This window comes from Sus scrofa, chromosome X (assembly GCF_054392235.1).
Source record: "Sus scrofa isolate SSC_HxYL_T2T_F1_AM1 chromosome X, Sscrofa_HxYL_maternal_Yorkshire_Landrace_v2.0, whole genome shotgun sequence".
Lineage (NCBI taxonomy): Eukaryota > Metazoa > Chordata > Mammalia > Artiodactyla > Suidae > Sus > Sus scrofa.
In genome coordinates, this window is record NC_139401.1 from 69,615,643 (window position 1) to 69,625,694 (window position 10,052).

The 10,052-nt window shown below is 38.8% G+C and overlaps 1 long non-coding RNA gene across 1 annotated transcript; it reads left to right on the forward strand.

Annotated features, from left to right (window-relative positions):
* Positions 1-1,394: 1,394 nt before the first annotated feature.
* On the forward strand, positions 1,395-6,757 carry LOC146394657 (uncharacterized). The gene is made up of 2 exons (XR_014835652.1): positions 1,395-1,497; positions 1,753-6,757. It is a non-coding gene; the product is annotated as an uncharacterized LOC146394657 (long non-coding RNA).
* The last annotated feature ends 3,295 nt before the right edge of the window (positions 6,758-10,052 follow it).

The following is a 10,052-nucleotide window of genomic DNA, read 5'->3' on the forward strand; positions in this document are numbered from 1 at the left end:
TGGCAAAGCCAGACCCTTAACCCACTGAGCGAGGCCAGAGATCGAACTTGCATGCTCATGGATACTAGTCAGACTTGTTTCCACTGAGCCACAACACGAACTCCTCCTTCAAGTTTCAAAATGCATTTCTATAACCACAATTAAATATAATATATATTTACATTATAATAATTAGTTTGGTTATAATTACCCTTACTGTCACGTTTTTAAAATCACTGGATTAGCACTCTCAATAAATGAGGTTACATCTATCATAAAACTTATGGCTTAGTAACTACTTCTGACTTAGAACACAATGTCAAGCTGGTTTTTAAACAAAACAATGCATTTTCTGGGCTAATTTTTTTTTTTTTTTGGAGAGGATACTTTTCTCCCAAGAAGATAAAAAAAAAGTACATTCATTTCCTAAACTTGTTCCCAGCAAGACATTTTTCTTCTTTAGTGATGCAAAAGTTCTTTTTAGATATTAAGCTATTATTCTCAGTTAAAATATCTTATATCCTATGGTTAATGACATTACTATCAACTTCCAGGCTACTAAAAGTAGGCACGCATGCTTTTCAATTACAAATTCTTCATGCAAATCTCTCTAGTTATACGACTTCAAGGAGTGTAAAAATCCTTTGTTGGCCCATTGTTGCCAACTTCCAGCAACCATGCCTCAGGACCAAGACAAAGCATATAGATGCTGCTATTTCTGAACTGACTAAAGCAATTCTCTAGTACAATTAGAAAATAAGGGAGTTTCTCCTCACTACAACCACTGATTTTTATCATATTCTCTAATACTTCTCCAAACGCATACTTAATGTTCATGCCTACTGCCAGGAACATGTCCATACTATCAATCTTTTGTTAGGCTCTTTGCCATAGGAACAAACCATGCTTAAGGGCCCTGAGCAAATTCACTGCAGCTTCTGTGACTAAAAATTATGGTTGGTAAGGAAACGATGAGTCAATTGTGCAAAGATAAATTACAAAGGCATTCAGCATAGCTGACATATAATGAGATGTAAATAATCTTAAACATGCCAATTTAATTTATTATAAGAAACATACTCATCTATGTAACCAGAATACTTGTTTCTACATGAGGAGCATATTCTTTTCTTATAGCCAAATTATAATCATGAAAATTGCTTAATCAGCACAGAATCTGAACAAGTGGCATAATTAGATAAAATAAATGCTCAGTAACATCAAAGACTGGAGTTCCCGTTGTGATGCAGTGGTTAACGAATCCAACTAGGAACCATGAGGCTGCGGGTTCGATCCCTGGCCTTGCTCAGTGGGTTAAGGATCCGGCATTGCCATGAGCTGTGGTGTAGGTCACAGGCACGGCTTGGATTCTGCATTGCTGTGGCTGTGGTGTAGGCTGGCAGCTGCAGCTCCAATTTATTTATTTATTTATTTTTTTTTTGGTCTTTTTTTTTTTTTTTTTTGTCTTTTTTGTTGTTGTTGTTGTTATTTCTTGGGCCGCTTCCGCGGCATATGGAGGTTCCCAGGCTAGGGGTTGAATCGGAGCTGTAGCCACCAGCCTACGCCAGAGCCACAGCAACGCGGGATCCGAGCCGCATCTGGGACCTACACCACAGCTCACGGCAATGCCGGATCGTTAACCCACTGAGCAAGGGCAGGGACCGAACCCGCAACCTCATGGTTCCTAGTCGGATTTGTTAACCACTGCACCACGACGGGAACTCCCTGCAGCTCCAATTTAACCCCTAGCCTGGGAAACTCCATATGCCACAGGTGCAGTCCTAAAAAGCAAAAGAAAAAAAAAAATCAGGGATATACATGATGAAAATTATGATTATTAGTTAAATTATGATTATTAGGACATAAAAAGACTTGACTAAATGTCTCTAGAAGAAATGTTACAAACGTGTTAATTTTGACCAAGTGAATTTACAAGTCCAATATTATTACAATATCCCCAAGTTTTTAGATGAAGAGAATTAAACAAAGTAATTCTTAAGTTTAAGTTAATACTGAATTGGAGAACAGTAGTTAAGACAATATTGAGAAAGAATAAACAAGAAGTTTTACTATGAACAAGGAAAGAACAGACCATGGGTCAGCAAACTACAGCCAGTAGGTCAAATCTGGCTGCAGCCAGATTTTGCATTCACTGTCTATGGTTGACTCCCTGAGTCAATAGTTGCAACAAAGATTGTGTGGCTCACCAACCTAATATATTTGCTATCAGGAATTTTACAGAAAACATCTGCCAACCTTTGCAACACATACTTTAATTAATTGTGCTGTCATGTCCATAGATTTTTCTCTAAGGGAGCTCATGAAGGCCAAGAGAAGGCAAATTTACAAGGTAATACAATCCATGGGTACCACAAGCAAGCAGAAGCTGGAAGGTAGAGAAATAAAGGTTAGGGAAGCCAGTTAATAGCAAAAGAAGCATGAACAATGGTAAGGAGATTTAAAAATACTGATGCCCGGGCCACTTAAATCACAATATCTCACCTGGTTTATTTTTAAAGTTCCTCAGGTGATTCTAATGTTTAACTCTGATAGAGAACCACTGAGTTAGAAAGAACAGCAAATTCAGAGTGGCTGGGTGATGTCAGTGATGTAGCACAAGAGTAATGAACCAAAAATACCTGCTGTTAAGGTGCCCAGAGCTGCTAGAATCCAATTCCCGTACTCAATACTGTTCCCACATATCAATTCCCATTAAAGCCCCATCTTCCACATTGTTCAACGTGTTTACATACAATAAACCCCTATTAATGAGGTAGGCTGATTAACTTCTTTTCTTGAGACCAAAAGAGCCAACTTCATATAGAAATTTCTATCAGAAATATAGTTGCATGAAAAAAACGCCCAGCAGAAATGTAAAACACTTGGAATTGATAGGGTATGACTATAGAATAAAAAAATCATACACAATCTACCCCATGTACCAGAGCGAAATCTTTTTCAGAAGCCCAGTTTATGTTGTAGCAAAGCCACTAATTATACAGCTGCCTTTGTGATTCATACCTGCACCCACTTAGGGTTAAGCACTGAGGCAAATGGTAGTGACTGATTACAGCAACTACAAAGAAATAAGCCAAGCGGGGTTCAACAGTTGTTTCTCTTCTGACGATGACATGCAAATTCTGATATAATCACAAGGTATCGACCCTGGAAAGCATGACTTTGTCTCTGTTACAGCTAGATATGGTGCTGTTACCATTCCAACAGGCATGGAATAACATGGATTAGACCATAGGTTCCCAAGTTTGAGAACCATTGGGCTAAATGTGTCAGTTCAGGTTCCTACAAATACATATTCACTCCCCTCTGAAGACCACCATTCTATCTATTGTCACAGCTGTAGCACAGCCCTTAATGACCAGCTTTTGTTTTACATTATCTATTATTACATCCTCTCCACTGAGCACAGTTGATGGGACATACATTGCCAGGAGCCTATGACATGTCTCAGCATGAAAAAGCACTGCACAGATAAACTAGGCCAATTAAGATTCTCATTCTTTGGAATTTGAGTAGAAACAATGAAAACTAGGTCATTAGCAGTGAATGCTGAAGCTGAAAGCCTCGTCAAAGTAGGGCTTAGTGGCAAATCCAGTCATGAGGAAGAAAAAATGAAGATGGAAGAATAGCTGATCAAATAGCTGGTCTCATTCAAGTCAACAGAAAAGGTCTACAAATCCCAAGTGATTAAGATTCCTATGAAATCCCTATCTTCTTTACTCTGTCTTACTATATGAACCTATATGATAAATATCCATTTCTTTAGCTAACCCTGTGTCTTATTTCTTGAAACCAGAAATCCTATGTAATCAGAAAATAGTGTAGAGTTGGGTTACATAAACAGAACTTTGGTAGGACATGGAATATTTAAACCTGTTTATTACTTGGTGGTGGGACAGTAACAGACACACCCCACCACAACCCAGGCTAGAATGTTAAGGGTCTACAGGAACTGTGGCAAAGTTACTATTGCAAGACTACACATCTCATGAAGGTAAGTTTTGGTACAATCACAACAGAGGAAATTCAGTCACCAAGGAAGATCAAAGATAGGTGGATGCTTCCAAATTTGGCAGGCAAATTTCTAAAGTGGCCTCATGACATCACTTCAGACTACAGTATCTGGCTGTGACCTGGTTACTCTCTAACATTTCTGCTTAAGAGCTGCTGGAAAAGTATAAACAGAAGCATCTTTAGAAATGAAAAAAATGAGATGAAAGGTATATGTGCTCTGTGGTCAAGATGTGGAAATGCAATACAAACACATGTGAATCAAGTGGTGGCTACACTCAAGTCCCATCTAAGTTCAACTGTCCCACTCAGTTCTCGAGACAGGCAGTCCTAGTCCTAGAGTAATGAATTTTAGAATATGACCTGTCCTGTCATCCCAAGCAGAATGTACCAGATATGAGACACAGTACCCAAGTGTTATGCCACTGTAAGACTCAAAAACTGACTACTCAAGCAAAGGTAAGCGAAGCCACTTAAACCCTTGCATTGAAAAATAAAGTTTGTGAAATGCAGAAAGAGTGAGGCCCATAGCAGAGGAAACAATATTCAATAACAGTGCTGGGAAACATGAGATACAGCCAAAGACACTAGAGTAGTAAGCAAGGCTTAGTAATGAATAACTGAAAACTTATGAGGAAGCATAATACAACAAAGCTAGGGAGTAAGCTAAAGCTTGAGTATATAATGAGGAGGAAGGCATGAAGGCAGAGAAAAAGAGGAATTAAGCATAAGGATCACAGTTAATAACACTGTAGTAATACTGAAAATTCATTCAGAGTAGATTTCAGGTACTCTCAATCACGAAAGAAAAATACGGTAACTATGTAAGAAGTTAATTAGTTTGGCGCTTGATTATAGTAATCATTTCACTAGGTATATCAAAGCATCAGGTTGTAAACCTGAAATACGTAGAATTTTCATTTAAAAAAAAAAAGATGTTAAAGGTGGCATACTAGATGAATCATATAAACCCCTGTTGCTTGGATCTATCTTGGAACCATCTCCAAATCACAAACCAACTCTCCTCAGAGAGGAAACTGAATTTCATTTCTTTATTTTTTTTATTGTCTTTATTCAAAAGGCAGGATTTTCTGGAGTTCCTGCTATGGCTTGGTTAACGAATCCGACGAAGAACCATGAGGTTGTGGGTTCAATCCCTGGCCTTGCTCAGTGGGTTAAGGATGCGGCGTTGCCGTGAGCTGTGGTGTAGGTTGCAGCCGTGGCTTGGATCCTGCATTGCTGTGGCTCTGGCATAGGCCAGCAGCTACAGCTCTGATTCGACCCCTGGCCTGGGAACCTCCATATGCCGTGGAAGCGGCCCAAGAAATGGCAAAAAGACCAAAAAAAAAAAAAAGTAGGATTTTCTTTATTTGGACTCTTTAAGAAAAGCTTGTCTGCCTTAAAGGGTGGCCATGCATCGCCATGGGTGGTCCAAACTGCCTGGCTGACTCAAGAGAAGTCTGTTTCTTGAAAATAAAAGATCTTATAATACCAGAAATTGCTAATAGGATTCCAGCCATAACTGAAGCTTGAGTAAGTGAGTTTGCTGGAATTGGTTAGGGTGTCACAGTAGAGGATAAGGAAGTGAGAATCTCCCCACATATTAGAATACACTGATAATAGCCAGTAGGAGTGCATGACAAAGCTGCGAATTAGGCATTTAAAGCCATCAAAGATGATGCTGTAAAGGATCCGGTAACTGGCAACTGCTACAAGAGAGCAACTTCCAAGTTTTTCTTTAATGGCCAGGTTAGTAAATATTTAAGGCTTTGTAGGCTATATGATCACTGTCACAACTCCTCTGCCACTGTAGCACAAAAGAAGTCATAGATAATACATAAGTGAATGTCTAGCTATGTTCCAATAAAACTGAAATCTATATTTTGTACAATTTTCACAGGTCATATTATTCTCCTGTAGAATTTTTTCAACCATTAAAAAATGTAAATGCCACTCCCACTCATAAGCTGTAAAAAATAACAAGCAGTGGGCTACATTTGACCCATGAGCCATAGTTTGCTGGCCCCTGATATACAGAAATGGAATGTTCTATCAAAGATGGTCATACCAGCATTTTTAAATTTGAAGATACTATATTTAACATATTCAAGAATATTCTAATGACTGTGTAAACTTTGTTTAATGGACTAATAACCATTTTTTAAACACAATCTTAACCATTTTTAAGTGTACAGTTCAGTAGCATGAAGTACATTCATATTGTTGAGCAACAAATCTCCAGAATTTTTTCATCTTACAAAATTCAAACTCTATACCCATTAAACAACTTCCCATTTTCCCCCTCCCATCAGTCCCTGACAACCACCAGATTTTTAAAAAACACTGTATGAGACAATGAAGACCTGTCTATAGGAGGGATCTAGGCCAGAGGATGCCAGTTTGCTCACACTATTTCACCCAGCATCTTACAAAGTTATTTAATCCACAGTAAGAAACACAATTACATTTGACCAAAGAAACACATATATATACAAACATAAAGATGGAACAAATATTTTCTCATTTTTAAAATATTCTACCTTATTTTTTCCTATTCTATTCTATTCTTTTTTTCCCCCCTTTTTTCAGCTGCACCTGCAGCATATGGAAGTTCCCAGGCCCGAGACTGAACCTATGCCACAGCAGTGACCTAAGCTGCTTCAGTGACAATGCCAGATCCCTGATCCACTGCGTCATAAGGAAACTCCAATTTTTTTTTGTATTCTAATCTCTATAATTCTATTCAAAACTGTGACCTAGTTTTAAATAGTACCCAAGGAAAACTGCCAATCTCAGGCCAAGCTGAATGGCTAATACTACACATTCATGTTTCATACCACATGGGAAATACGTGGTAGGTTTCCCATACAGTATATTTCCCACATGGTCAAAATTATAAAGAAGCAGAAGCTATGAGGTTATAAAAGCATTTATAAACACACTGTGTTGACCTGTGGCATTTAAAAAAAAAAAAAAGCTAAGAGCTCAAAATTAGGGTCTTGGTATAGAGCAAGAAATCCTGTCAATATTGGGCAACAATCAACAGGAGCCAAGGAGTAATAGCCTTCTCCTACAGATTAAAGGCTCATGTTCCAGTGGACCTTAAACCCAAACACTCTCTCTTAGAAGCATCAACTTCTCTTTACCATTGCATTTGAAATCTTTTGTTTTTTTAAGAGTATTCTCTTTTCCAATGTCTATCAAAAGTAGAAAAGAAAACAAAAACACAGCAGTGTTTCAAGAAATAAAGAAAATAAATATCAGAACTATCTTACAGAACTGAAACCTGCAGGCATTTACAACTGCAACCCCTGAAATAAAGGATGGAAAAGCCAGTTATTAATGGATGCATTGGAAACTAGAAGAAATGAAGTAAGAGAGGCAGAGACTAAATAGAACACAAAAGACCCACAAACTGCTGCTGTTGGTATATAAACATCTAACTAAACACTAGGATAAGTCAGGCCTAGTAAATCTGTCTTCTCAGAAATTAGAATAGGGCTATCAAAAATAGTAATCATTGGAGTTCCTGTTGTGGCTCAGTGGTTAACAAAGCTGACTAGTATCCACGAGGACATGGGTTCAATCCCTGGCCTTGCTCAGTGGGTTAGGGATCCGGCATTGCCCTGAGCTGTGGTGTAGGTCACAGACTCGGCTTGGATTGGGCACTGCTGTGGCACAGGCTGGCAGCTGTAGCTCCAATTTGACTCCTAGCCTGGGAACCTCCATATGTCAAAGGTGCAGCCCTAAGAGACACACAAACACACAAAAAAGCAGTAATCATAGCTAGCAAAGGGAACTGAAGCTGAAAGAATACATAGCAAGCCAATATAATGCAGAGGTGAGGCCACAAAGGCCACAAGGAAGCAAAACTTACGGCAAAGGTGAAGCCCTAAGTAAGCAGAACCTATGAATAAGCTAAAAATATGAGGAGGGGAAAAAAAAGATAAAACAAAATGGACAGGCCAGGCCAACAGGCAGTAAGAGAAATAGAGACAAAAGTTAAGACAGAGTAGCTCAGTTACATAAACGGCACAATCCTAACATGAAGAACCACAAACTCTTGCTGCTGAGTTTCCCAGAGCTTCTCTGGACCCAGGTCCCATTCCCTAAAAGCCATAACCATATTAAAGTTCCCCTATATTTGGAATGTCATGTGATTCCAGTCACCATTATTTTCCCACAAGCCAAACAATAACTTGTCATTAGATCATTGTGGAATCTGTTTCTAGCAATCAGAAGTGCCTAATCAATAGTAAGAAGCAGAATAGCCCCTCATGAGGAATGCAATTTAGGGAACTGACTGTGATCTTGTGGAAAACCCCTTGTTTTAAAGATGCTGTGCAAACCAGCTTGTGGCATGGAATTTACATTTTATATTCAATTTAGAAGGTGAGACGTTGAGAGACTTGGTAGATGCTGCAAAGAAGCAGCATTAGGGAGCTAAAGTGGACAGAATAAAGCAGATACGTCATAGTGTCACCCATGCTCAAAATTCTTCTAAAGGAAACTGTACTGCAAACAAGTCTAGCCAAGAAAACATTCTTGCCACCAATTATCCCTCCTCTGAATCCATGGCTATTCAGATCAAGGATAAGAATCAGAACCAAGGACAGACATCCACAAGCCAGTCATCAGCCTATGATTTACTATATGAAAGCTGTCCCCAAACAACGAGGTGAGAAAATTAGGTTTAACTTACAACTGAGGAAAAAGAGAGGAGCAAAATTACTCTGCAGCTGAAATGAATGGATATGTGATCAAAGAATATACCACAGCCTATGTTAAGAATCATGAAGGATTTAAGTAAGATCAACTGGTAAACCCAAAAATCAGAAGCTAAAAATTAGCCGAAACTATCCATCAGAAATAGGATAAAGAACAGAGGATGAGGAAGCCAGATAGCAGCAGGAAGATACTCAAAGGATATACAGAAAGCAGGGTCATGTATTCATTTGTGAGACTTCAGGTTCCAAAAATAGTTAGGTATGTATGGTACTTTTGGATGTCCCACAACTGGGTTGCCTTCTAGTTTTAGAGCAATTAAATGACTCTGGATATACCTGTGATAGGTAAGTTAAGTTAGTCTAAAGCACTTTGGGATTACAAAAAGGGAAAGGAAACCATTTCCACATGGCAATCAATAGAGGGAAATGTCCTAGACTGCCAAATAACAAATGCTACACCTGTAGTCTGAGGAAACTTAATCCACAGGCAATCGGATTCTCAATTTAATGACAACTGGGCAGTATGGAGACCAAGAATGGAAACAGATACGTGCAGAAAGATGAGGCTGAGTAGAGACCATGCCTATAGAGGCTGCACAAACTCAAGTTATGAATGAGAAAAAAACAAAGTACTCAGTAGCTAGGTGGTAGAGGAAGACAGAGTATGAAGAAACGAGTTGAAAGTAGAAGATAACATGCAGAAAACCAGAGAAATAAGATGAATCACATGAATAATACGACAAGGGAGGCAAGTTCTATAAACTTCTTAAAATGATCCAAACGAGCCCATTTCTTGCAATAAAATTTGGATTGTAAGGAATACACCCTTAAAAGGAATGTAATATGAAATTGGTTATAATAAAGCAACAAGGTAGATAGCCAAGCAAATCACTTTCCTATCCCAGAATATCATACTAATGACATGCAAAGTGGCTACCACCCAGAACTTAAAATTGGCAGGGAGCTCCCTGGTAGTCTAGTGGTTAGGACTCACTGCTGTGGCCCAGTCTCCCCCTACCTGCTGCCAAAAATACTGTGAAATATAGCCAGAAATAGGTAATCAGTAGCAGCGACTGGGGGTGAAAAAGTGCTCTAAGAAGTCATGAGGGGAGATGAGAGGCATGAACATGAGGAAGTCCACAATGACTAAGCAGAAACTATATGAAAGCAAAAGTTATGAAGCAAAATGTCACAGAGTCGGTGTTAGCAAACAACAGCCCACAGGCCAAACAAATCCAGCACCATCTTTTTTTTTTTTTTTTTTTTTTTTTGTCTGTTTGCCTTTTCTAGGGCCGTTCCCACGGCATATAGAGGTTC